We start from the raw sequence: 26,604 nt of genomic DNA on the forward strand, positions 1-26,604 counted from the left end.
ACCGTGTTAAAAGAGGGAAGCTCAGGTGCTATAATAATGGGGCTAGGGCCGCACATGGGATAGACAGTTCCTATGAATACAATGGGAACTGTCAAGGAGTGCCACAAAGGGACAAGGATACCAGTACACAGCAGATCTGCTTTCTGGGTGTGTGCAGAGTCATGTTTGTCCAACCCAGTGAAAAAAAGTAAGCTGTTACTGCTTTTTTTTCCTGTTACCCCTCAAAGCCAAATAGAGCAACAGGGCTGTGAGCTAATTGTTCTCTTCCTTCTTTACTCAGGGTAAGGACAAGCAAACAAATGACAGCCTGTTATAAAACGGGGCAGGAACTTACTGTCAATCAGCTGCTGTATGCTGACTGCCTTGGGCCTGCCTTTACCCTGCAGAAGATGGAAGATAAACCATGGTAACTTACCCCTGGTTCGTTCTAGGCTAAGACATTTGCAGCTCAGCTTCCACTTACTTGAGGGTAAGAGTGTGCAAACAGACAATTACTATGGATCAGCTGATGCTCCCTTGTAACTGTCTGTTATTTGTTCCTTTGCCCAGACTGTAATTTCTAATCCATCCAACCTATGCAAAGCTAAGAAGTCAGCAGAAACTGCCCAGGGGTTACCAAGGATATATTTTGGGCCATGAGTATTTTTAAGTGGGAAAGGAGGAGCAATCCCAGGTAGGATCAGAGGGTGCACCTATACAAGATGCTAACAGAGCAGTAGACTAATTCTACCGTGCATTAGTGCATCATGGTGAAAGTTGTGCTAATATGCTAATGCTCAGTAGAATTTGTTTACTACGTATTAGCATCATCTAAAAGATGTGCGCCAGTGCGACTGCACAGTAGTGCCAAATATTATATAAACTTGATGCACAGTAATTCTGGCGTATTAATGCATGTGTAGATGCACCCAGAGACACCAAGTCTGCAACGCTAGCAGAGAGAATTACTCCCAGTAGTGAACACCTCTGAAGAATCATTTCACAAGTGTCATTCTATTATGATGATTTATCATGATTTATTGTGTAGCTCCCAGAGCTAGGACCTTCACAGAGGGAAAGGCTGGCACCATCTGTCCTGCCTGAAATAATTTAGAAGCTACATTTGAGTCCTAACATCATAACCATGTTGGCTACCAGCAGGAAGGGTAAAGGGGTTATGGCAGTAATTACATGGATAGTCAGTTTAGGCATGGGCATTAAGGGGATTTGGTTAAGGCTTCTGTTATCTTAAAATATATTTATAAAAACAAAAGATGGATCTTAGGTATTGACCCGTCTTGGCTTGCACAATGTGTGTGTCACTGAAAACTTTAGGACATCCTCAGGAGAGGGAATGATTTGGAGAGAAATATTACTCTATGCAGAGAGAGCAATATGAAGAAGGGACTGGACAGTTGGAGACGTATTGAATGAAGTGTCACAGCCAGCTTGTTGAGTAGGAAATTATTATGTATTCCTTCTGTCACGGGAACACATTGCTATCTGACCCAAAGGGAAAACAAGCCCTATTATCTATTATCTATCTTGTCTGCCTAGGCAGGAAGAGGGACTGCTTTCTACTATGTTTGTACAGTTTCTAGTGCAGTGGCTTGAGTTAACTCCTAACTTTGAGACAGGGAGATCAGGCACAGATTATAAAAGTCTTGGAGTCATCAAAAGGACCTGGAAAGGACCTCAGGAGGTCATCAAGTCCAGCCCCCTGCTCCTGTCTAAACTACCTTATCCAAGTGTTTGTCTAACTTGATCTTAAAGGATGGAGATGCCACAGCCTCCCTGGGCAGCTTGCTCCAATGTTTGACCACCCTCATAGTGAACACGTTTTTCCTAATCTGCAACCTACATTTCTTTTGTTGCAATAGAAGACCATTACTTCTTGTCTTAGCCCCTGGAGCCACACAGAATAGTCTATCACCATCTTTTATATAACCACCCTTCAGGTATTTGAAGATTGTTATCAACCCCTCCCCCCATCACCTTGTCTTCTCTTTTCCAGACCCAAATTGATGGCTAGAGAATATTTGCTTTTAGATTAAATAGTGCATTAAGACAATGGTCCAGGGGAACGGCAAGAGTGAATTGGTTTCTAAAGTCTCTGGCAAAGATTCACGTGCTCATCATTGTATCAGACATACATCTTGAAAACATGTAGTGACAAAACGGGCATCGCATTCCCTGAAAACCCATGACAAGATAGGAACATGCAGACTTAGCCTCAGGTCAAAATGACCAGCTGTAATCTGGCGAGAAATTCATGGTTTTGGTGGAATGACCCAATCAGGAGACTGGAAGTGCCCAAAGTAAAGTACTGGCAAATTACCAAATTAGGATGTATACACATGATGTGTTTAAAGGAGCAAGGATTACGCTGACAGGGCAGAACGTGGACAGCGTGATGACGACAGGAAGACCAATCAATGGTACCCGGAAATGAAAAGTCATTGGGGAAAAAAAGGATACAGAAGGTGAGATCCCGAGGCCACTGTGGGTCAAGGATGCACCCCTGCTGATCAAATCCACCCCATCACGGGGTGGGTGGGGGTGGACATTGGCACCCAACCTCCAAGGCTGCTAATGTCCTTCAAGCAAGAAACACAAGGTGGTGCTCACATACTGGCCAGGCATATTGTCTCCCCGTGAAACAATATGTCTGATAAACGAGTAGAACTATACAGTCATTTTGCTTGCTTTGTTTGCATTAATCTTATCCGCTACCACTGTGTTTCAAAAAAAAATCTTTTCTTATTGAATGGAGGTGTTGTGTTCAGTCTCATTCAGAAAGGTTGGGCTTGCCTGGAACAAGGTATCAGGACTGGTTTCAAAATCCAGTGCCAACACAAATAACCCCCGTTTTTCCAAGCTCTCCTTGTAAATTGTGTTTCCTATAAAGGAAACATTGCCTATAAAGCAAGTGACCCCCTGCTGGCACAATACAAAGGTTAATAATGTTATGTGGCATCACAGGAATTACAGATGGAAAAGGCCTTTTAAACCATGTCCCCGACTGTGTTTGATTACTCTCCAATGCTTTTATCAATCCAAATATATTATAAATATATATATATATATATATTTCTATTATTTACTTATATTTAAAGTAAAATATGAAGTGTATATATGTTTGTGAAAGAAGCCCCATTTCTCAACCCTGAAAGAAAAATCCTCCTAAAAATCAGGCAAGTTGAGAAATTATCTGATCTTCAGCCCAGATTTTCTTTTGCTGCTTCGAATTTAGGGACATATATAACCACCAGTGGTATAATTCCAAGCAGTTCACAATCTTTAATGTGTTTAACCACACAACATCCCTGCAAGGCAGGAAGCTCTATCATTCTTCTGTTTTACAGATGGGGATCTGAGGTTCAGGGAGCCTAAGGGCCTTATCCAAGGTCAGACAGGAGGTCTGTGGCACAGCAAGGACTCAAACCCAAGACTCATACTACCAAACCATTCGCCTGTACTTAGAATTGAAGAAGTGAAGGGCTGGAAGGGACCTTGAAAGATCATCGAGTCCAATCCCCATGCTCTGGGCAGGAATACTGCTGAGATCAAGTGATCTCAGCGAGGTGTCTGTCCAGTCTCCTCCTGAAGACTTTCAAGGTTGGGGACTGCACTATTCCAGATTCTGGTCACCTGTACTGTAAAGAAGTTCTTCCTTACATCCAAACTAAAACCATCCTCTAACAGTTTATGGCCATTGCTTCTTGTCTTCCCTTAGGGCACCCTATTGAACAGTTTTTCCTCCCAGCTCCTGATATTCACCCCTTACATACTTATAGACAGCTACTAAGTCCCCCCTCAATCTTCTCTTCCCCAGGCTGAAAAGTCGCAGATCCCTTAGTCTTTCCTCGTAAGGTTTGTCCTCCAGGCCCTTAATCATTCTTGTGGTCCTTCTCTGGACCCTTTCAAGATTTTACCTGTCTCTTTTGAAGTCCAGTGCCCAGAACTGGACACAGTACTCCAGCTGAGGTCTCGCCAATGCTGGGTATAGAGGAAAGAATCACTTCCTTAGCCCTACTTGCGACACATTAGCTAATGCATCCCAGTATGCCACTAGCTCTGTTGACTACAGCATCGCATTGGTGGCTCATGTTCATCCTGTGATCAATCATAACCCCGAGGTCCCTTTCAGCCATCGTGCTGGCCAGGAAATCTCCTCCTAACCTATATTCATGTTGCTGGTTACTTCTCCCCAGATGAAGCACTCTGCATTTATCCTTATTGAACTGCATCCAGTTCCATTCCATCCACCGTCCACATGCTATCCCCCAGCATGACTGCTTCTCCCCATAACTTAGTATCATCTGCAAACTTGGCCAGCCTGCTTTCCACATCCTCATCTAAATTGTTGATAAAGATGTTGAACAGCATGGGGTCAAGAAGTAGACCCTGAAGGACACCACTGGCCATCTCCCGATGATACAGACCTATTCACTAACACTTCCGGAGTTTGACCCCTTACCCAGTTCCCAACCCACCTGACTGTGGACTCTGCCAGCCGACAATCCCCCAGTTATTTTATAACGACATCATAGGAGACCATGTTGAAGGCCTTTTTAAAATCCAAGTATATGACATCAACTACCTCTCCCACATCTAAGCAGTTCGTTACTTGATCATAGAAGGAGACAGGGTTGGTCAGACATGACCTGCCCGCAATGAAACCATGTTGGCTATCCTTCAGCATCATGCCTTCTGCCAGTCTCTCACAAATGGACTTCTTGATAATTTTTCCCAAAATTTTACCCAGTATCAAGGTTGAACTGACCAGCCTATAGTTTCCCAGATTCTCCCTCCTACCCTTCTTAAAGACTGGCACCATTTGCCACTTTCCAGTCTTCTGGGACCTCTTCCGAGCACCACGAGTCTTCAGATACCTTTGCCAATGGTCCTGCAATAACTCCAGCCAATTTCCTTAGCACTCTTGGGTGTAGTCCATCCGGTCCTGCCAACTGGAAGACATTCAGCCACTCTAAGTGCTTCGTCACCAATTTGACACTGACCATTGGTTGGCAATCGCACCCCCACCCCCATCCATCCAGTATCAAACCAGGTGGGTGACCACCATTTGCATGCAGGAACACTGTTGCAAAATATTCATTAAAGAGTTCAGCTTTCTGCTGACTGTCTGTTATCAGCATTCCCATCCCATTCTGCAATGGCCCCATATTTCCCTTGGTCTTCCTCCTACTCCCTATATACCTAAAGAAGAACTTCTTATTGTCCTTGATTTTGAGCAGCAACCTGATCTTGGTTGCCTTCCTTATCCTCTCCCTACAAATGCAGGCTATATTTGTGTATTCCTCCTTGGTGACTACACCTTGTTTCCTCTGTCCGTAAGCCTCTGTTTTCTTTTTTAAGCACTCCTTGACTCCTCTGATAAGCCAAGAGGGCTTCCCAGCACCTTTACTACCTTTCCTGCATACAGGAATGGACCTTTTCTGTGCTCTAAGTATCATTCCTTTGAGGAACGACCACCCTTCCTGAACTCTCTTCCCCTCCAGTCCCTCTTCCCATAGGGTTTCTCCCAGTATTTTCTTAAGCCAATTGAAGTCAGCCTTCCTGAAGTCAAGCACCTCTGCCCTACTAGCTTACTTCCCTGCCCTGTTATGGATAACGAATTCTATCATCTCATGATCACTATCTCCCAGATTACCCTCAATCCTCAGATCTCCCACCAGGTCATCCCCTTTGACCAGAACCAAATCCAGCAAAGCCTTCCCCCTGGTCAGCCCATTCACCTCCTGTACTAAATAAAGTTTGTCCATGCAGGTCAAAAACATATGTGACTGGTCAGATCTGGCTGAGTACTCCTCCCACCAGACGTCAGGGTAATTGAGGTCACCCATGACAACCATGTCCCTTGAATGTGCAGCCTCCATCAGTTCTCTGGAGATCCAGCTCCTCCTCCTGGTGTGGAGGTCTGTAGTAGATGCCAACCATCAAGTCCCCTTCTCCTTGTCTCCCCTGTATCTTGACCCACAAGGTCTTGAGTTGCCCTTCTCTCGAAGCAATTTGAATCTCCAAGGAGGCATACTGCTGCTTTACATAGAGAGCTACGCCTCCTCCCTTCTTCCCAACCCAATCCCTCCTGTGCAGCCTGTAGCCCTCTATGCATACAGCCCAGTCATGCATGACATCCAACCCAGTCTCCATTATTCCAACAAGATCATATTCCCTATTTGCTAACAGAAGTGCCAGTTCCTCCTGCTTATTCTTCATACTTCTAGCATTTGGGTATAGACACTTAATCCCCCACTGGTAACCCCCAGGTCCCCACTGCCCCAACGTCATTCCAGCATCTTGACACCTTTGTGACTGTCCTTTCTACACCCTTCTTATTTGGCTGTCCCCTGGCTTGCATTCCCATCTGCACACTCATCCCCCAATGCACCTAGTTTAAAGCCCTCTCCCCCAAGGGCTTCATTATATATTTGTAATTATAGGCTTCTTGAATCATGTCAGTGAATTTCTGGAGTAGCCAGACAATAGATGTGTGACTCACATAGAGCATTATCCATCTAGAACTACCAGACTGAGGCAGTAGCATAATTAGAGGTGGTTAAGCAGTGCACCAGCCTGGGATGCTCAGAGTGGGGCACAAAAACTGCTTGTTACATCTCTGGGTTGAGGGTCCATTGTGGTAGGCTTCGTGTAAAACTGCACAAAGGATAGTTGGAGTGTCCCAGGGGCTGGTGTTGGGGCCGGTTTTATTCACTGTCTTCATCAACAACCTGGAAGGTGGCATAGAGTGCATCCTGGGCAAGTTTGCAGATGACACCAAGCTGGGAGGAGTAGATACACTGGAGGGCAGGCCTAGGATTCAGCGTAACCTAGACAAATTGGAGGATTGGACCAAAATGAATCTCATGAGGTTTAACAAGGACAAGTGCAAAGTCCTGTACAATCCCGTGCACCACTACAGGCTGGAGGCTGACTGGCTGGGCAGTAGCTCTGCAGAAAGGACCTGGGGTTATAGTGGACAATAAGCTGAATATGACCCAGCAGTGTGCCCTTGTTCCCAAGAAGGCTAGTGGCATCCTGGGTTGCACTGGTAGGAGCATTGCCAGCAGATTGAGGGAAGTGATTCTTCCCCTGTATTTGGCAGTAGTGAGGCCACATCTGGAGTCCTGTGTCCATTTTGGGCCCCCCACTACAGAAAGGTTGTAAACAAATTAGAGAAAGCAACAAAATACTTAGGGGGCTGGGGCACACGACTTGTGAGGAGAGGCGGAGGGAACTGGGTTTATTTAGTCTGGAGAAGAGAAGACTGAGAGGGGATTTAATAGCAGCTTTCAACTACTTGCACGGGGGGTCAAAAAAAGATGGAGTTGGACCGTTCTCAGTGGTGGCAGATGACAGAACAAGGAGAAATGGGCTCAAGTTTCAGCAAGGGAAGTTTAGGCTAGATATTAGGAAGAACTTTCTCACTAGGGGGGTAGTAAAGCACTGAAACAAGCTACCGAGAGAGGTGGTGCAATCTCCTTCCTTGGAGGTTTTTGAAGACCCAGCTAGACAAAGCCCTGACTGGGATGCTGTAGTTGGGGATGATCCTGCTTTGAGCAGGGGGTTGGACTAGATGTGACCTCTGAGGTTCCTTTCAAACCTAATTTTCTATGCTCCTGCACTAACTCCTGCCTCAAAGAGATTACAGGCAATGACACAAGACATAATAAAAGGGATGAGACCCAGTGCATCATCATACCAAATGGGAAAGGATACCTTAGCACAGACTAATTCTTGGCCAATCAGCAGTACAATCACAATTTCTGATTAATAGTAAATTATTCCTCATTTCCAGTTTTCTAAGCAAGCTGACTCTGGATTTCATGAACATGAAGTTCCACCTTTAATTATTCTTTTAAATTCTTTTTTCCATCCTTGATTGTAATTCAAGGAGAAAAGATAAAGCGGTGATCTCTTAGCTGTTTTAAAGATGATCAGAGTTTTACCATTGACTTCAGTAAGAAAAGGGTTTCACCCTGATTATTTTGGACACTTCTCACTTCCTTCTCTTTCTAGAGCCATGGAAAGTTATTTGCATAGGAGTATTGGTAAACATCTCCATTTGTAAACATCTCCATTAAAAAAGGTTGAGTCAAGTTAAATGATATCCAGGTACGTCATTGTATTATAGAGTCATGGAGAAGTGGGGCTGGAAGAAACCTCCAGAGGTCATCTAGTCCAACCCCCAGCATTTTCCGTATGCAAACCATCCTATGCAACTCATAATGTAACCTCTTAGTAAAACTACAGTCACCAGTGATACAACACAATCCAAAATACTCTAACCTGCCACAGGTAAAGCAGGGGGACCATGGCAGCTTATGTCCTGCTTCTGTAAATGGTTGTTAATATACATTCAAGAGCTCTCACGTAGAGAGCCACATCCTGCTCCAGAGGAAGGCAAACTCTCTCCCCACCCCAGTCTGGACCAATTGCTTTGCTGATGCTCCCTGGCTTAGAAAGTTGCCCTGCTTACATTTTAATTGGAGGTTTTATGCTATCGGATCAGCTTGAGGTCATGAAGATAGGTTACAGCTAGAATAAGACGAGAACCCCAGCCCCACAGAGGAGGTCGTGATACCAGTAAGCTGCTGAAAATGTTGGAATTATTCACAGCACGTGATCCAAACAGCCATGGCAGACTATTTGTGGACTTAACACAGCAAGGTGACGTGGGTAGCTTGAAGGACCTTTGGCTTCAATGCACTGATCCAGTGGTCAGTGAAGTCAATGGGTGCCACTGAACTGAATGGCCTTTAGAACAAGCTCATAGTGATCAAGACTATGGTGTTGGCCCTGCTCATAATAAATATGGAGTAATCTAGATGCCAGTACTCAGCATGTGAGGAGGAAATACTGATGGAGAAGAAATGCAGGGTCATAAATACGTGTTGGTGCAGAGTTATTTTTCTTTCTAGTCTGATTCCAGCTAGATATGTGCTTGAGAGAGAAAACAGAGGTGGGAAAAACCTGGGGGAAGTTGAGCAAGTTTGTACTGTAAAGAGGACTGGCTGAAAAGCAAGACAAGCTTATGGTAGGGTTAACAGGGGTGGGCAAAATGCAGCCCACGGGCCGGATGCAGCCCACCAGGATATTCTATCCAGCCCGCGGGGCCCCTAAAAAATTTAGAAAATTAATATTTATCTGCCCCTGCCTGCCTGCCTGCCTGTCACATGGCCTTTGATGGCTTGCTAAAACTCAGTAAGCGGCCCTCCAGAAATAATTGCCCACCCCTGGGTTAAGATCATCCTAATGTTAAGGGCAACATAGCCACCACAAAGGGGGCTAGGAGAATTGCTGCTGGGTCTCCTCAGCCATATTACCAACAAAAGCAAAAATCCCTCAGTTAACAACAGTCACATCACTGGCTGGGATGGTGTGGGTGCTAATGCACATAGTTGATAGCCCAGAAGTCAAGGTCAAGACCATGGCTGAAGTGCTTGCGGTGTGGCCTATTGATTCCAACAAAATTTGTGAATTTGGCTTGGTATTTTGTCACAAGGCCATGAAAAAGGAAGGTTGCTAGCATGAGGAGAGCACTGCCTGTCTTTTTGGACTGTTTGGCCTCGTTTCTTTGTACCCATCTGCCATCTTAGACTCAGAGTGTAGGTTCTTCGGGGCAGAGATGTCTCCATTACGTTTGTACGGCACCTACTGCAGTGAGCTTCAGGACAGGGTCCGGAGCTCCTCGGTGCTTGGATAATACAAATGAATTAATTTTCTTAACAGATTCGGATGCCACAGATTACTGGAGAAAACAGAACTGGGAACAAAACTAAGTAGGAGTTTACAAGTCCCCCATTGCAGCACCGACTCCTTTTGGGAGGGTATAGGGTTTGTGGGGTGGGTATGGGGTGGGTTCCCCGTAACCACCCACCCCATATCCACCCATATTTTCCCCTACCTGGAGGAGAGGAAAACACTTCTTGGCCTGCAGGCATCTCCACCATGGAGGTGACCCCCAGCTACTACATAATGAACTGTCTGGTAGGGCTGCACTTAGGAGAACTGGCTGCATTTCTATCTACTTGTCTATGGCCTTCACCACTGTAATATCCAAGCCCCTTATAAAACCCATGAATGGATTATATCCATTCATAGTCTGTGCTGATATAACACTGTGCGTCCTATTCTTGTATTCAGTGAAATATGGAGCCCAGTGGGAGATGCATGCGGGCCCTGTCATAAGCTGGCAGCTTGGCTACAAAACATGCATCACAATTATCTGTCACAGAGCAAATGTGGGATCTCAGCCCCACAAATACCACCTTCTGCTACCGAAGATAAAGACGACATCCTTTACCTGAAAGAAAGTAATGCACTGTTAATAAATGAGGCAAATGATCACAAGCTCCAAGCTGGCGTATTACAATGCCCCAGGGCGAAGCAGCATAATATCTCCGGTTCATGCCAAAGGCACCTGCGAGCAGCAAATAGATAAGGTTACATATTCCCTTTCAGACAGATCTAACTGTGCAGAGCGCTGAGAGGAATCTGGAGAAATTGCTGCCAGCCCTTCCCTGCTCCTGGTTCGTTAAAACCGAATCGCGGCGTATACATGAAATATAAATTAAATTTAGTTAAACCAGCAAGACCAGCAAGGTCACAGGGAAGGCTCTACTGTTAGCCGTGGGAAGGGATACTTAAACGAGGTTCCTCCCAGGGTGAAGTTTAGGCCGGCATTCCAGTCTGTGCAAAGTCCAGTGGCCGCAAACAGCTACAAGACGTCCCCTTTATTACCCTGATTGTTAATGCTACTGAGACGTGGAAGAATTATACTGCATGCACTGTCAAGGTTGCTAGGCTGTCTGGAACAAAGGCCACCATCTAGCCACTGGCCAAATACATTATTCAAGTACACCTCGAGTTTTAAAACCCACGTTTTTCCTTTGAAATGACAGATTGTTTCATTTGAGTTGCTCAGAGAAAACAAATTCAAAAGCTGATGCACCGAGCTTGAGAGTCAGTGGGTCCCACTGAAACCGAATGGAGCAATTCTCGTTGCTGGTCTGCTGATAAATGGGCACAAGCTACTAGTGAGGTTGATAGGGTCAAGATGACAAAGGGGCAGGGTGGCACTGGATGTGAGATTGCTCAGCACTGAAAACTGGGAGCAGATTTTCTGATGAGCTCAAAGGCCTTGGGGTTGGAGATCTTTTGAAAGTCTGTTTCTTCTTTCTATGAGAGTTGAGGTCTTCTGCTCTCAATTGCCTTTCCAGGTCCAAGGAGATGCAATGGGCTCCTTTGCGGCTCTGCCTTTCCCCTTGTGCCCTTAGAGCTAATATGGACAGGATGTATCGACACATCTGGCTGCTTCCTCCACAACACCTAGTCCAAGCAAGGCTTTCCATAAGCCACATAGGGCATATACAGATGAGCATCCATATGCATTTCCCAAGGGACAAATAGCAGCGGCACATAGTTGTGCCACTGCTACTTGTCTCCTGGATAAGTGCATGCTCTGGCACACAGAAAGTTGCCCCAGGTGGGGTTAGGGAGGCTGAGGCCAGCATCTGGGCTGGCCCCAGCAGCCTTACCTGGGGCTCTTGTGGGGCTTCCCAGGGGTCCAGCAGGAGCGATCCAGCACGCGGAGCCTGGCCAGCAGCTGAAGTGTGGCTCCACGTGGCTAGGCTCTGGTTTCAGGTGGCGCACACTGCCACCATTCGAGCTTTTTTCAGGTACAGGTTTTTTTGATACCAGGATCTCCCAGTGTCAAAAACCCCTGCAATGCCGCAAATTAGTAACACAGCAAATGCCTGCATGTGCGGCACGTGCAGTTTGTGGTGCCACATACCGCATGTGTGCATTCATCTGGATGCGCCTGTAGAGGCCAGAGGGGCTCTATGAAGACAGTTTGTTATCTATGTATTTGTGGCCCTTCTCACCATAATTGTTTAGTATGTCACACTTATGAATGGATTTGCCCTTACAACATGCTTGGCAAGTAGGAAGCACTCTTAACATTACAAATAGGGAAGAAAGAGACAGAGGGTGCATTAAGTGGCTTGTCCAAGGTCACACAGGGAGTCTGTAACTGAGGTGGGAATTAAACCTCAGGTCTCCCAAAATACAGGCTAGTATCCTAGCCACAGGACTAAACTGCCTTTCTGCCCTTAGCTCACTAAAGACTGATTTAACTCAATGTACACATTCAGAAACCAGAATCGCTGAAACCATACAGATACTAGAGAGAGGCAAGGATAGATGGCATTGATCCCATCCTGCTACCCCATGTCCAATAGCAGCTAAAAAACAGGCCCCAATCCACCTTGGAAATGCAAAGAATCAATGCATTGCATGGATTAATCTGAGATGTGTCAGGAAATCAGCATCAATTTTTAAACCTCTGGCAGCAAGTTCAATAGATCTGCCCTGCATTCAGTCCCTTTGATGCTCCGCCGCAAACAAAGGAGCAGAACACAAGCCCTGACCTTTTCTCCCTCCCCGTGCTAAGACACAACAATACACTGCCCAGGCATCCGATACAGGTTGGTTGTGCTAAAATAGGCAGGGCCTCCAAAGGAGAGTTAGTTTCCTTTTGTGCTGTGGCCTCTGCCCATAGCTGCCACGGTGACAAAAATTAATCAAATAAAGGATCGGGTCACAATGCAGTCAGGTGGAATTTCAGCATAAAAGAGTCGTGGCAGGATAAAGTGGTCCATGCCACTTGCTTTTCTGACTGATGCCACTGATTGATCCGTCGATCTTTGGGAAGAGGCTATCCATCCTAATTGAGATCCGGACCCCATTATATCTGGCCCTGCACATGCAGGGGTATTGAAGGGTATTATATGAATGAATGCCTGGTGGATCCAAATGACAAAGGAAACACGATGCCTGTAACTGTGAGGGTAATGAATGTGAAGGGGAAGTGGCAGATTCTCCATTCCTGGATGTCTTCAGATCAGGACTGAGTGCCTTTGTAGATGATAGGCAGACAAGGTTCCTTGGGTGAATTTGATATCTTTTATTAGACCAACCCAAATAGTTGGAGAATAGTTATTAAGCAAGCTTTAGATGATATACACTTGCCAAAGGGAAGTTAACGACTCATTACAGGGGTGATGGAGCCTACATGGTAAAGGGAATCAAGCTAGACTGCCCAGCGGTCCTGTCGAGCCCTGAAAGCTATGAATCTAGGAACACACCACGAGAGATTTTCCAGAGCACCCACAACCAAATGAGTGAGAGATGGGGAGATGTCTGTGGCCCTTGTAGAAATAGAGAATGAAAGGAAAGGGAGCAGGAGCCCGTCTGCCCTAAGAAAAAAAAAGATTGAAAGGAGACCAACAACTTGAAGGGCTCAGTTGTTTTTTATGCAGCCAAGACTCTGACCAACTTTTGTTTGAGCAAGAATGGTGTTAATACACACCACCCTGAGACAGTCCAAAAGGAATCATAATTTTGTCTTCTCTGGTGCCTTTCATCCACCGCTCTCCAGCACTTTGCTAACATAAATGAACTCATCATCACAACACCGTTGGCAGGAATTGCTCCTCCTATTGCAGGAGGCCCCCGTCACGAACCAGAAGACTGTTGTGTTGGTGCTATGAACATCCCGAGATAAAGAGGGCCCTCGTCCCAGAGAGCTTAGGCTCCTTTTACTGAGAAGGAAGCAGCAGAGGTGTACCAAGCCATGTCTGTGCCTTGGGCAATGGCGGTAGACAGGGCAGCACTAACTATGGCCATCATTTTTGTGAACCCTCTACATTGGTGCCAGCTCTAGTTATGCTACTGGGAAGTGGAGACGCAGGAGAACTACTGCTATAAAATGTCAAACATCAGTACAAAACTTTAGACATCCAAATCTATACCTAGGCTGGGAACCTACATAAATGGCTTGATTTTTCCCCCTCTAACTGCAGGAGTTCAGAAGGGGCAAGAACCCTAATTATTTGCAGGAGGGTAATACCTAAAGGCCTCTGCTGAGATCAGAGGTGCAGAGTGCTAGGTGCTGTCCATTTACAGAATAGGAAGTGGTCTATACCCTGGCAAATTTATGAGCTGAACAGAGAAGAATAAGAGGGGAAACAGGGCCAGAGAAATCAAGTAACTTGTTCCATGTCATGCTTTGGGTCACAAATAAGAGCAGAGAAATAAATTAAGTCAGTTTTAATTGATTGCTCCATTCCCAACCCTGCTATTTTCCAATATTCAGGGCTTACTGAAGTCTTTAATACTGATATGCACTGTCATGGTGGCACACTGAAACACAGCCCCTGCCCTAAAGACCTTACAGTCCAGTTTGCATACCTAAGTTTAAAAACCACAGTTGTTCCTGTGACACTAGATTTTTTCCCCCTTCCACTTCTTCACTGAGTTTTTACAAAACATCTGTATTTTAATATTGAATTAAGAGCAGGTTGCAGGTGCCAGGTTGGATGCTGGGCTGACTGCGGTCTCTTCTTTGCATGGAAGAAATAGAAAGACAGCAGCAGGAAAACCTTTCCCCCAAGTGTGACATGGAGGGATCATCTCTAAGAGGGAGAGGAAGTACAGTCTATATGCCCTGAATGGCCTTTAAGCTCTGTATTGTGGATATTAGGACTGATTACAACTGATACCAGACAAATTTGTCTGAAGCAGCTGATCCTGGTGAACGTATCTCACCTTTGCTCTCTCCGCTAGGATCTGACCCTACAGGTTTCTCCCACATTGGACCGAGTATCTGTGCAATGTCCCTGGACAACTTTGATCTTTCCCTGTTGGATGAAAACACCACTGATTTCACAGGGGCAGAAAAAAAAGGGAGCATAGATTACATGAAAAAAATTGTTCACTGTCAGGACAACTCCCCTTCTGAATGAACAGGGGCATCTTAGCCTGCAACAGAGGCAGAGGGCCTACCCTATGCATCCCACTGCCTGGATTACTGCAATTTCTTAGACACCTCTTTGGAAACATCTAGCAATGGACTTTGTGTCTGGGAGAAGATTACTTCATTTTCTTCACACCTTCCCCCAAAAATCAGCCTCCCAAAACTGAGGTGTGCATTAATTGGGGGAACTGATTTTCTGCCCGGTATACAAGCACCCTGCTTTGATTCCCTTTTCATGGTGCAGCAGCTGTGGCATTACTATTTAGGCAGCTCAGGGAGTCAATTGACTTATTGTTCTCTACTCCACGGGTGTTAAGGACCATCTCTCCTTTTTAATCATTTTAATCTTCTACTAACCAAGCTAACCTTTCTTAGGGCAATTTTTCTGGCTGCTAGCTACTCTTGGTTTCTGTCCTCCTATTTCACAGCCCGAGCAGGAAAAGAAGGGCAAAGCAGCTGAAGATTAGGCTTTCCTCCTGCTCTATTCAGCCATAACTCTGCTTAGAAAAAAACACTTTTTTCTTCATTCTGCCTTTCAATAACAAGCTGCACATTATAGTCAGGGGTGAGTTGTGTGTCAGAAAATACAGTAATCCTCACCTTACACCTGCCACAACAAACCTCCCCTTCAGTTGCTGCTGGATTTGACACTGGTTTAATGTTTAATGTTCTGGCCCTGGATAGTGATGGTCTACAGAACAGGTCCAGCAGAGGCAATGGTGGTACAGAAATGACAGCTCCCAATCTTCACAGATAAACTGAGATGGACAGGTTGAACCGTGGGCCTCCAGAGCTAAAGGCACAAGTTGCTACAGCTTGAACTAGAGAGCCAAGTCTGCCCCAGGACCCCAGGGGCACAAGAAACCTGAAACTATCCCCCTGTGTGGGGCACTGGATCTCTGTTCCCAAATGGTTTACAAAAAAGAAAAAAAAAATCCAACCAGATTTGATTTCTTGCTAAACAATGGACACATTTTATTGAGCTCTCCCATCCTCCCCCTTCTTCCCACACACTTTCAGACCAGATCTGTAACACAGACGTTCAATAGCATGCCAATCTAGTAGGGTTACCTTTTGCCCGTGGCATGGAAATCCTGAAGAGCCACTGAGAAACAGGACTGTTTCTCATCCCGGATACTATTCCTGTCTTGTGTGCAAGTTTCATACCCATGGACTCACTGCACAAGATGGTCTTTGTCACTCATAATCCATAGTATCAAGCCATAGGAAAGCTCTAGGATTCCCAGGAAACAGTATTTGCTGGTCATTGTTAGAGAAAGGAGACTGTTATTCAATCACATTCCCAATGACCAGGGATCCGGGTTTTCTGTTTGCTGCAGAAAAATTGCAGATTTCTCCTTTAAGGGAGAAAAATCACAGGAAACTGCAGGTTTCCCCTTGCAGACTGGAAGAGTTTCAGCCTACAAGGGGCTGCGGGCAGTGGGGGTACCACGTGCGTGCGTGCGTGCACTTGGCAGCCAAGCAGTGGTGGAGAGCAGCTCCTGCAGGTCCCTCCCAGTAAGTCTATGGGGGTGGGGAGCACATATAATGTGGCAAAGGGAGGCAGGGAGGTCAAGTCAATGTGGCAGGGGGAGCAAGTGCCCCCTGAGATTTCTGTGCCCACAGTGGGGCACGGGGCTACAGCCAGGTTGGACCAGCTCCAGGCAGGAGCTGTCTTTGCAGTCCAGAGGGCAGGACCTGACACAGGAGGGAGCACCATGGCCTCCAAGGTTAGGTGTGGCAGCGGCATGGAGATGTGTCCCCCAGTGCTGCCAGGTGGGCATAGGGCACCTCAGCTTGGCGGCCATGGCGGTATGCTGCTCCCTCCCATGCCGGGTCCTGCCCATTGGGCCATGGAGGTAGCTCCTGCCCAGAGCTGGTCTAGCCTGGCTGCAGCTCTGCACCCCACTGTGGGTGCAAAATTTTGGGGGGGGGCATGTTCCCCCTTCACTCCCCCACTACATTTCCTGTACCCTCTTCTGCCCCCCACATTGCCTGTGCCCACACCTCCCCTTCCCCATTCTCCAACACACCCACTCCCTTCTTCACATATTGGGGGCTGGCGCTGGGGGGCAGTGGGTCAGGAGTGAGGGGTACTACCAAGGCCAGGGGGCTGTGGATCAGGAGTGAGGGGCACTGGCAGGGCAGGGCAGGGGAGGAGGAGGCTGTGGCTTGGGAGTGAGGGGCAATGGCATGGGCAAGGGCAGGGCACTGGCATATTAGGGCTGCTCAGCACCACAAGGCAGCAGAGGGAGGTAGGGGACAGCTGCAGCTGAACCCACATCCTGGTGAACAAAGGGGGCAGAGGGAGCTCTGATTTTCTACGATAAAAACAAAAAACAAAATCAATTGCCAAAATATATAGATATTTTAAATTTATTTTATTGAGGCACTGGTGGGCTTCCAACTTGCTTTCAAATTGTAAATGTATCAATAAAACATTGTGTTGAACTGGTACCTATAAATATAAATTATATATAATATGGTGGCATCTCATTTTAATCACAGAAAAAAACCACCAATTTCGTGGGGGGGTTGATCAGAGAATTTGGGATTTTTATACACAGAAAACCAAGGTCCCTGCCAATGACAAAGGCTTTGGAGAGATGTGTGGGGCCAAATCACACATCTTCAATACTCCTGACTAGGCACCTAGTTTGCTGCCCAAATACCTTTAAAAATGCCCCGTACTGGACACCACCTACCGCATAACGGCAAGACTGAAGCTGTACGGCCTGCTCTGAGCCATGCAAGGGAGATAGACAAGGGAGCAGACTGCGCCGACAGGTTTACTTCTTCCCATCCTAGCAGGGCTCTCCCATCTCTTCTTGGCTATTCCTTCTCACACCCTAAGTTCCTTAGCTGTGAAGAGGTTGCACCCGCTCTGGTCTATCTGCCATTCATAGATGTCAGGAAGCGGCACAGTGCTCTGAAGAGAGCGTGGGAGGAAAGGAAAGCTGGGCTGCCTGCACCTCAGGACTCAAGTCTACCAGCAAAAGGGGCAGGAGGGTTCATCGACTGACCTTTCACAGCTCTGTCAAATGGAAAGTCTACAAAAAATATGCCCCCCTCCTTCCCTGAGAGGCTTTATCTATTAAAGTACAAGTCAGATCTCAATTATATAGGCTCCATATAAGTCTACCACCACTGAGCTAGAGCTGCATGGCAAGACCCCCCTCTGGCCCAGTCCCCTCTGCTCTCCCAGACTTGGCCCGTCAGCGCCATGAACGATTGCCTTTCTTCTTTCCCACAGGATGCAGCAACTGCATGGACCCCACTCTTCCAACCGCATGGACCCTGCTGTTTCTTAAGCTGATCCACAAGTCCCGTATCACATCTAGGTTTTAGTCTGAGGTGCTGTCTGCAGGGACTCTCCCCAAACTGAGCCAAGAATCCCTTTGGCTGCCTCCTTCCCCTGCCCTGAATAGCCTGGAACAGATGTGAGCGCCCCTCCAGCACTTCTCCTGAGACAAAGACCCTCACTGCAGTCCTAGACTAACACATAGAGATGTCCCCGAGCCACCCTAATGGCCGGCCACCAATATACCCAGCAGAACAAGGAGGCAGGGCTCACTCTATCAGTGCTAGGCCCAGGTTCATGCAGGAATTCCCATCAACATACCCATAGATGTGCCATTATTTCCTTTGGGCTGGATCCAATAAAGGACATACACACCTATCAGATCTAGCCCCTCTGGGAACTCAGGTAGAAAGACAATTTTAATGTCAAGAATTTAGATGTCTCCAGGTTTTGGACTTATACCTGAGCCCTGCTGTGCGTTCCTATGTCCTTTATTAGATGTACCCTATTGGGCCCAGCTCCCTTGTCCGTGAATGAGTATAGCAATGCTCCTATTTTCACTGGGAAAATGGCAATTTTAGCTGTGTGCAAGAATACGTCACAAAAGTCTCACGATAAAATAAAATCCTGGTGGAACAATTGGCCACGCTAAAATGTGTCGGAGGTGGTCTAATTTACCTCAATACATCGAAACCTACCACGATAAAGAGACAGCAACGTGTATTTTCACACGTGACGAAGCTAGTAAGATGGCAATATTTGGTGCTGTTTCGTAATGTGCATTTAAACAATACGCAGCGTGTACAAGCACCCCATAGGGTTCAAGATAGGGCCTGCTTCTTAGTAGGGGTGTACAGCCCCATGCATAATGAAGTCCTGAAACTTAACTGGGGCATCTAGTTGCCAATGTAAGCAGTAATAATAGCCTGTAATCTCTGCACAGTAGAGACCATCCCTTGTGCTAGCTGAAAGGGAACCCCAGTCCTCACAGACGTCCAGGCCTGTCTTTCTCAGAGAAAGCAGTGTCCCATGAGCACAGAATATCTCCATGCCCACAGCCTGCCCACCACACACCAAGTGCATGGCACTGTCTTCAGCTGTTCCCAAAGCAAATGATAAATGATTGCACCCAAAACTTTGCTTCGCAAGAAAAGGGAATCGGTGGAGCAGGTTTCGTAGAGGGGAAGTAACACAGCAATTACAACCTGGCAGTGCTTGGTCAACCCAAGCTCATAACTAGCGCCCAAACCAAATGCCACTGAGATCCCAGTCCTGCACCTGGGCTAGTAGCACACCAGCTTTGTACCATGCTGAGATAGTCTTTTAAAAAAATGCCAGAATGTGTTTCTCCCAATTTTACCCCTTCTTCTATCAGGCCTGAAAGCTGTTCTCTGCAGATCAAGAAAAGGCTCTGAAAGCTTGCAAGCTGACAATGGCTTCATTAATCGCAGCATAATCCTTCCCATGGCAACCCAAGGATTGTGAAGTCACAAGTTAGCAAGCATGAGACTGACACACTGCACTCAAAAGAGCTGGCCCGTGCAAACCAGGAAGCAACAGATTCATCGCAAGGGATGAAAACCAGGGAGGGGGAAATGCAAAACTATACAGGAAATGCAAAACTGTACATGAAAAAGTCAGCCATCACTGAAAGACCCAGACTGTCTGAAAAGCATCAGTGAGGATGCAAATTTGCAAAGAATATCCATTTAGATAAAGCTATTTGGAAGTCAGTGGAGCTCAGACACCGCCAGGCAGCAGCTGATGACATCCTAAACCTTAAACCACTATTCAATTGATTCAGCACCTCTAATGGGCCCAGTTACTGGAGTCTATAAGCAGCGCTCCATTATGGGTGTTATCTTCACTACACCTCTCCTAGGATAGGGATATCTTATCCCCATTTCAAGGAAGGGAGATTAAGGGAAGTGCCCAGGGTCTCACAAAGTGTCTGTGGCACAGCTGAGACTTGAACCCAGATACCTAACCATAGCTTTGGCCATACAAGACCATCCTACTTTTTCAGAGGCTGCTTCCCGTGACCCACAAGCACTCCAGCTATCACAGGGAGCCACCGGGCCCTCAGCTCAAGCTAATAAGGGCTGACAGATATGCACACACAGTAATGGGGCCCCGAGGAGAATATAGCCAATGTTTCAGTGAACAGTTTCAGGATGGGCCAAATGTTTTACCCTTACGTGAACAGGGAGGGATTGGGCCCTCTTTCCCCCTGGGCTGCAAGCACCTATGGAGTCACTCGCACACGAGCATGGCAGCCTGGGGGTGCAGGAGCAGCCAGTTCCCTCTGGGGAGGGTTTTAGAGACCTACCGGGCCATCCCAGTTTGAAGAGACACAGGACTCCTCCTCCCATCCTCCCTAGCTGGCACTCGAACCATACTACCTCCACAGCCCGTCAGGACTGGAAAGATCTCCAGGGCCAAGATGCCAAAGGATGTTACCCCTTGAGATCTAGTACAGAAGTTCAACTCACTGGTATAACCTAAATCAATTAGATTTGAGGGCACATCGAACCAGGTCTATTTTAGACCAGGTTCTGCATTTTTAGACTGGTCTATGTGCACCGACCTTTTGTATGGTTACAGGTTTAGACCTAGTTCCCTTAGACCAGTTTAATTGCAATGTCTGTACTTGGCCTAAGAGACCCTGCATAACCAGAACCGCCCAGCGCTGAAACCATATGGGGGTGATATTCCCGGTGTTCGGTGGAAATGTTCCCATGGGGGAGGTTATGCCAGAGTCGCTCCCGGCAGAGGCAAGATGGTGCTGGATCGACTCTCGGGCCCGAGCCAGTCTCCAAGCATCGATGTTCTTGCTTTCATCATGAAGGGAGCGCAAGTTCTTGGGAGTTCAATCCGAGCAGGTGCCTCTGAAATGGCGATGTTTTAAAGTGTATTCACCATCTGGGACCTTTACTCTACTCCAGGCTTAACTGCAGCGCTTGTAAAAGCTTTGGGGTTCGGTCTGCAGGGGCTTGTGTCAGGTCTCCCTTCCCCCCCAGATGCACAGACACCGGCAGTGGCCGTGGCCCGGGAACACAGAATGAGAAGCAACATTCATTCTTGTCCGCGAACAAATTCAGCCTCCTTGTTTTTATTAAGTGACCCAAGCAAAATTAAGCAGATGCATGGGCATGACTTCCCTCTCTAATCCTGGCTGCAGAAGCAAACTCAGACAATGAAGCCTGCACAAACATGGCTTTGAACATCTACGGGATGGTCTGTTTTGCAAGCGGAGTGGATATAAATGATGGCATCAGACCCAGCTTTTCTATCAGCATATTTTTAAGACTAGTAGTACTATGCTGTTTCCGGTTGTTCGGCTGGACTACAATTATTGCCACTTGAACCCTTTTCTGCCTTCAGTCAAGTGCTGGGGACCCCTGAAGAGATTATGGACATGATACGTCTAAAAGGGGAAGGGAGGATTCACTGCTGTAATCCTGGTGTCATTTAAATCAGCAAACTCATCTAATAATAATAGCCCCGATCTGTCAATGGCAGAGTGCGCCGAAGCCACCTGCTCTATTGTTTATCGCCTTAAAGGCACCTATCTTTATAAAACAATGCCTTCATCCCCTGCCCTGAGGTTGCACTGCTTTTGGAAAAGATCTGTTCAAGGGTGACAGGGACAGCAAAGCCACCCCGAGCAGTGCCCCAGAAGCAAACAGTAACTGCGCGACAGTAACAGCGGCACGATTCAGGTCCGAGAAGCGAAAAGGAAGCAGCCCCCCATAAGCATTTCCAGCTCTGAGGACCTGCCGCTCTAAGAGGCTTTCCAGCAAATCCTTAGAAGTCGAGCAATCCAGACACCCCGCGCTGTGCAGCTCCAGGCTCGCTCCGGGGACCGACTTACCTTCGCAGGACGTGCAACCACCACCTTCTCCACCGAGAGCTGCGATTAGTCCAGCTTTCAGTCTGCCCAGAGAAAACGTGCCGGGTAAATGAACAGCCCTCGCCTGGAAGGAGTTAAAGTGCCGCCTCTCCTCCTTGCCTGCCGCTGCTTTGCTCACTGTACCTGATACAGTGCAATCGCCTGCCCATTCATACCCCTGATCCTTCTTACCAAGGGGAGGAGCTCAGGAGAGATTACAGAGCTGATGCTTGGGACTGTGCAGATACAAGGGGCTGGGGAAGGGAGTCCCTGTGTTTTAAAGGGCGAGGGGAACACTAGGTGATTGTCAGCATATATGTATATATATATATATGTGTATACACACACATACATACATACACACACACACACAGAGTATATATATATGTACATGTGTGTGTGCGTATATGTATATATGTGTGTACATATACACACACACACACACATATACATATATATATATATACACACACACACACACACATATACACACATACAGTTTCAAAGCTCGACTCTGCTTTCCTGGACTTGGTGGCAACTCCGTGCTTTTGTTATTAGGGGGTGTCATACTGTAGTAGGACCGAGGAGCTTGGTCAAGGTCAGCGGCCTGATAAAAACAGGTCACAAAGGGCCTTGAAAAAGGAAACAAGTGTCATGAAGAAAGCAGGGCTACCCCCAGCTCAGTAGAAGTGCAGTGCTTCATGCCCACAGCTGCATCCCTAAGGTAAAATGCATGCTTTAATCAAACCAGATGCACCGTGCAAGAGAGACGATGGCTTCCCAGCACCATACCTAGACTCCCGGTGGCCCCAGGGAAATGTTTAGTATCCAGCTTCCCTTTGCCGGAGATAATGATAATAACAACACAAAAATTATCACTTTTGGGCCCCCTTTCTGTACAGGCCTCGGGCGGCCACCCAGTTCACCCGTGCCCGTGGCTTCCACCTTGAATTTGCACGGTAAGAAGATCGAGGATGCGAAAGACTTTTGAAGATAATTAATCAACTTTGCTGGAGCTACAGCACGGCTTTCATTTTAGAACTTGGGTGCCCAAAACTGCTCCTGCAGAGCCTAAATGGCAGTGCTATCTCGTGCTGCTCAGCACCCAAAGGTCCTATTAGAATCGGGGGCTGGGGGTGGAAGTCGGGCTACCTACATGTAGGGGCTTCAGTGTGCAGTTGGGAGCCAAACTGCAGGCAATGAAGTTTGAAAGTTTTGGCCTAAGCTCGTAAGTAGACATGAAGGAATTCAGCAGTGTCAGGCATGTGAATGCCAGGAAATTTAGAGCTCAGATGCTGTGAACAACCTTAACTCTGACTGTGAAACAGCGTGAACTGTCAGACATCTGTTGATTACTAAGGATCACAGGAAAGTAGGGCAGGAAGGGACCTCCTGAGGTCATCTAGTCTAGCCCCCTGCTCAAGGCAGGATCATCTCTGACTAAACCTAGACTGAGAGCTTGTTGAAAAGGGTTTTGAATGAAAAGGCCTTTTACTGAAGTTAAAAAAAAAAACAACAGCAAAAAACCCCCAAAACGAACCACCCCCACCACCCGCAAAAAAAAAAAAGGAGACTCTTTTTTCCTGGGGGAAAAAACCCCAAACGGTTAATTTTGTTAGGTTGGTTTTGCTTTTAAATAGGAAGGGGTAATGTCTTAATTCTCTTTTCTACTTTGGTTTTTGTAATGATTGAGTACATCAACCCATTGAGAGGACATTTCCAATTAAAGTTGAATTTTTTTTTTAACCAAACAGATAAACCAAAAAAACACAACAAAACAAACCCCCCCAAACCCAGGCCTAGTTCAAATATTTGTAAATGAAACTACTTTGACATTTTGAAATTGTTTGGCTGGAGATGAAGAAAAGGGAAGAATTGGATGCCACTTTAATAGCAACTAGAGGAAATTCTTTGGCTTTTGTTGCGTTGCAAGTCAGACTCGAAGGTCTAATAGAGCTTTAGTCTATAAAGAACCACATTGCCAGTGATTTGGGGTGCCCAAATTAAGATGTTGTAAAGGGACTTGATTTTTAGACAGAGACACCAACATTAGTGTCCTCTCATAAGCAAACACCATGAGCGTTGCAACAGTGAGCATCCCACATCAACTTTACTGGGCTGGCCACATTGGATGTCTAACTCCAAAATCCTAAAGCAAGTTTTATTCTCCCAGCTCGGTCAAGGCAGAGTCAAGAGAAGGGCAGTCAAGTCAAGTCAAGTCAAGAGAAGTCAAGTCAAGAGAAGGGCAGAGAAGGTGCCTCAAGGATGCTCTCGTGGCCAGCTTGAAGAAAATACGACAGCGATATCAACTCGTGGGAGACTATCACTCAGGAGCACCCCAAATGGAGGAAGATCCTGCTGCAAGGATCTCAGTACTTTGAAGCCTCATGATGACAACTGGAGACAGAAAAGCGGGAGTAGCAGAAACAGTGCATCACGGAGCAAATCGAGAACCTAGAGCCACCCATCCTGCATAGAAACACGTACCCAAGCTGCAACAGAGCTTGTCGATCCTGGAAAGGCATTGTCAGCCGACTCTGGACTCACAGATAAGACAATCATGGACGACAGTGATCCTCGATTTTGAAGGATTGCCAATGATGATGATGAAGCACTTGTTGCCTGGAAATCAAGCCTCCACTGTGGTGTTTCATTGAGCACCCAACAATGGAGGCCCAGCCCAAGCCATAGAGGCTCCTTGGCCAACAAGTATAACAGCTGCAAGGCAGAAGATGAGGGGAAATAGTGGCTGCATGAAAGAAAGTCGGCTTCTGTGTATTAAATACAACTACCACAGGGCACGCACAGCCACTGCGCTTCCCTAGCTGCCTGGTTCAGACGGAGGAATACAGTGTTAACACAAGCCTCAGGTTGAAGGGAGCAGTCCTTGAATGAATTGTCGACTGCACCAGAGATTGTTTGGACCCTGGCAGAGAAGGGGTCACACACGCTAGCAAATTAATGACAAAGAGGGGACATGAGCCGTGTCCTCCACAGGGACCATAAATCACTAAGCAGAGATTCCTCTTCATCTCCCATGCCCCCAACATGACTGAAACACATTGCCCTGATGCATCTGGCCATGACTCCCTTAAGCTGGTGGGGGCCAACCACCATAAACGACCAGCTCCCACCTGACAGGGTCCTCCATGCTCCCTGTACATGGCCGTGGTCCGATACAGATGCAGTTATGATAGTTCATCACAGGGGCAAATGGGGATCAACGAGAGCCACTTCCACATAGTGATCCCTGGTAACATCTCTGATGTTTAAGAGCTCCCAAATAAAAAAAAACACCAAAAAAAAGCAAGGTCAAATGAGGGTCTCTGCCAAGAGGTGGTGATATGCTCTTGGCAATGCAGAAAATACAATTCAGATCTGTGTTTGGTGGCAAAAGCTCAAAACTTTGTTGTTCTTGGACAATGCAGCAGTTGGCCAAACTAACAGTCAGTCCAACTTAGCAAAGTTTGTCCTTGGTGGGTAAAGATGCTGTATATTATTCATGCTCCCCCAAATCTTCTATAAGGGACAGGTCTCACAACCCCTATGTTCATATTTGCCTGCCCCCCACCCCATCTCATACAAATTCTTCTTCTCTCTCTCCATCAAGATGCTCATCTCTACTCATTTTTTTGGTGCAAACTCTATACACCTACATTTTGTTTCTTATCTCTGTCTCGTGAGCGACTTCTTACTTTTTATGCTAGTCCTCGAGTTTTTCAGCTGCTGTTTTCCTATTCCCTTCTTTGAATCAGTATCTTTGTACTCATTAGTGTGTTTTTATTTTATTTTATTTTTAAATTGGGTCATCCAGCAATCATGAGACCCATTTCCCCCATACCGCGTTTCAGCACTGTAGTTATAGCTTAGCATAACTATGTCCTAGCACAACCAGCACTTCTACTGGCAGGAAGGATGTGATCTGACGCTGCCTTTCCTATCACCTCCTCCACTGTGGTGGGGAACAACTTAAAATGTTGGTGCAGAAGACAGTGGATGAGTCTACGCAAGACGCATTGGCCTAATAATACTGGGAAGTAGTGTCTCACAGTAAAAACCATGCTAACAGCATTAGTCTAATAACACTGTGCAGTAGGCTAAGTAAGTGTCACTAAATAACTGCGCCAGTGCTACTGTGCAGTAACTCTAGGTACTGTACATTTAGTTAGCACTTTATTAAGGAAGTACTAAACTAAATGCACAGTATCTAAGGTGCATTAATGAACATGTAGACGTGCCCAGTGAGTACAGTAATGCTCACTGGACAACCAACAGTGGCTAAGGGACAAACACAAGGGGCACTTTTACACATGCTTTGGGGGTGGGAAGGGCAACACTTTAATTACACTGGCTCTGAGAGCTGCTGTCATTAAAACACTGCAGCGTCTCATGTATCAGAGTCCCTCCCGCGCTTAAAAATACTGCCTGGGGCACTTGACCTAAAGCTTGCCAAATGAATGGTTGCAAAATGCTGCAACCATTTCTAAGTGGGGGGATGCTGATACACGAGATGCAGAAGGCTGCTGGAGCACGGTGATTGCTATGCTCCAGCAGACTCGATTAATCTAGTAATTACAGCCTGTTGGAGCA

The 26,604-nt window shown here is 46.6% G+C and overlaps 1 long non-coding RNA gene across 1 annotated transcript in view; it reads right to left on the reverse strand.

Moving 5' to 3' along the window:
• The window catches only part of LOC112549991, a 46,924-nt gene extending 24,787 nt beyond the window's left edge, over nt 1-22,137 (reverse strand). The window contains exon 1 of the long non-coding RNA XR_003093653.1: nt 21,997-22,137. This is a non-coding gene — a long non-coding RNA (uncharacterized LOC112549991). The remainder of the gene's footprint in view (nt 1-21,996) is intronic.
• Nucleotides 22,138-26,604: the final 4,467 nt, after the last annotated feature.

This window comes from Alligator sinensis, unplaced genomic scaffold (genome assembly GCF_000455745.1).
Source record: "Alligator sinensis unplaced genomic scaffold, ASM45574v1 scaffold1008_1, whole genome shotgun sequence".
NCBI classification, from domain to species: domain Eukaryota; kingdom Metazoa; phylum Chordata; order Crocodylia; family Alligatoridae; genus Alligator; species Alligator sinensis.